We start from the raw sequence: 2678 nt of genomic DNA, 5'->3' as shown, positions 1-2678 counted from the left end.
ACCTTCAACCATCTCCTTGACTTCTTTGATTCCCGAAGTTGACTCGCCAATGTGAACCTCATTCACTCCTTTAATCCTTCTAGTATTCCTGAGTGATCGACTCCGTTGTTGGGAATTATCCGCTTGTCGCTGGAAGAATTCCCAAATTTCTGATGCACTTTTTGACATTAGCTCTCCTCCACTTGTTGCCATTAGCCATTCTTGCACATTTGGTAGTAATCCCTCCAAAAAGTATTGACATTGGTGCCATTTTTCGTACCCATGATGTGGACACTTCAAGAGTAGCCCATTAAATCGCTCCCATGTTTCAAAAAATTGCTCGTCCTCTCTCTGGGTAAACTCCGAGATTTCCCTGCGAATAGCATTGGTTTTATGCACTGGAAAATATTTATTTAAAAATTTTGTAACCATTTGTTCCCATGATGAAATGCTATTGGCAGGTAAAGTATTTAACCATGAACGAGCTCTATCCTTTAAAGAAAATGGGAATAATCTGAGTTTAACATCATCGTCTGAAAAATTTTCATATTTAAAAGTTTGACAAATGGCATGAAAATCATTCAGATGATTATATGGATCCTCATTTTCTAAGCCATAAAATGTGGGGAGACAATTTAGCACACTAGGTTTTAATTCAAAACTCCTAGCAGCTACATTTGGGTATCTTATGCATGATGTGCTCAAATTAGCTAAGGGACTAAAATAGTCCTTAAATGGCCTCTCCTGTGGTGCTTGTAAATCCATTTTATTTTTAACGTGTTTGTGTGTGCGAAGTGTTTTTTCTAGTTCAAGGTCTATAGGTTCAAGATTAGGTAATAATGACCTACGACCATGCATGCAAAATAAATAAAATAAAAATAAAGATGCAAACAAAACAAAAAATAAAGATGGGAACAAAACAAATAAAAATAAAGAAGAGGGAGAAATTACGATACTAACCTTATTGCGCTATTACAACCTTTTTATAAAAATACACAAAAATAAATACGTGAAAGAAATTAACTAAAAATTAAATTAATAAGATAAACAAAAAAAATTACAAAGAAAAATAAATGGAAAATTAAATTACAAAATTTTAAAGAAGAGAAAAAGAAAAGAAATACTAACCTTTAAATGTAGATTCACTTTTTTTTTCTTTTTTTTTTTAATAATAAAAAAATACAAGAAAACAAATAAAAGAAATTATTCACAAAAATTAATTCTATGAATTAAAATTACTTACCTCCCCGGCAACGGCGCCAAAAACTTGTTGTGCAAATTTTAATGTACTCGCAAGCGCACGAATCTATTGTAGTATAGATCTATGGTGACGAGTGTCGATCCCACGAGGAGGTGGATTTTAATTATATGTAGAATTAATTTTGTAAATGGGTAGTTGGATTTATGGTGGAAATGATTTGGAATATGCTAATAATTAAATTAAAATGGCGAGAATAAATTCTAAAATTGGAATTGCAATTGAGAGAATAAATTGAAGAGAAAATCTATTAAATTGACGTACTTGGGTATCTGGATCCGTATCAACATGCATCATGGGCTAAATATTCCTTATTAATACCAATTAAATCATGAGGGGGGAATCCACACCTCATGAACCACGCTCTAATCAATATGGTGCTAAGGGCTTATCGTGCCAAATAATAATAACCTTGTACCAGAGGGCCGGTGAAACCAAGGCGGTACTAGACAAGATTAGTATTATTTGTCGACGAGAAGTCAAAACATCCACAAAAACTAGAGGGGAAGAGAAAATAAATTTACCAAATTAAGCCCATGACACATGTTGAGACTTCACCTTCAACCCAAGCTTGAAAGAAAATTAGCCACTCATAATTGAACTAGGGGCAAAATGGGAATTTATTAAAATACAAAGAAAATACAAGATGGAGAGGGAATTACAGAAAATGGATCCCAAAAATGGATTCAGAGATATCAAATTAGGGGGGGGAGGCCCCCTTTTTATAGATACATGGAGTAAATCATGGCCATCGGATTAAAAACAGTTTGGACGCTCAGGATTGCGCCACGTCATCAGTCAACAGTCCACGGTTTGACCACGCGGATGAACAGTAACACGGTTTGACCCGACTTTGAACAGTAACGCGGTTTGACCCGGATGAACAGTAACGCGGTTTGGTTGAAAATAATCCTGTGTGATGCATGCACCGTACACGAGATTTTTCGTCCACTGATATGCTGCCACGTCACCATCAACAGTACATAAGAATTTTAGCCCAACAGGATCGTGACACCTCATCAGTCAATGCCACATCATCGGTCAATGCCACGTCATCATCCGTCTATGTGAACAGTGTCGTGAACAGTAACGTATACAGTACCGTACACGTGAATAGTACCGTACATGTGAATAGTGCCATTTTTCCTTTTATGCTCCTCCTAAGGTTTTCGACCGTCCTGAGTTCAAAAGTGATGTCCGTTTTGCCGTCTGATCTCTCCTTTATTGTGAAATGACTATAATGCCCCTAAAATACATAAAATACTTAATTAAAATAAAACACATGTAATTAAATCACAAGAAGGTTAAATATATAAAAGTAAGGGTTGTTAGTAAGACTTAAAATGTAAAATGACGGTTTTCTCCTTTATAAATATGCATTTTCTAACACTCAACAAAAACAAAGGGAAAAAGAAATGAAAATAGAATTTCATATTTGTAA

At 35.0% G+C, this 2678-nt stretch overlaps 1 non-coding gene across 1 annotated transcript; it reads left to right on the top strand.

Annotated features, from left to right (window-relative positions):
• The first annotated feature begins 256 nt into the window (after positions 1 to 256).
• On the top strand, positions 257 to 360 carry LOC112101267. Its single transcript, XR_002907394.1, has one exon. It is a non-coding gene; the product is annotated as a small nucleolar RNA R71 (small nucleolar RNA).
• Positions 361 to 2678: the final 2318 nt, after the last annotated feature.

The sequence above is a fragment of the Citrus clementina genome, unplaced genomic scaffold, assembly GCF_000493195.1.
Source record: "Citrus clementina cultivar Clemenules unplaced genomic scaffold, Citrus_clementina_v1.0 scaffold_2, whole genome shotgun sequence".
Lineage (NCBI taxonomy): Eukaryota > Viridiplantae > Streptophyta > Magnoliopsida > Sapindales > Rutaceae > Citrus > Citrus x clementina.
The sequence above is the reverse complement of the archived record's forward strand: the minus strand, read 5'-3'. Positions and strand labels throughout refer to the sequence as shown.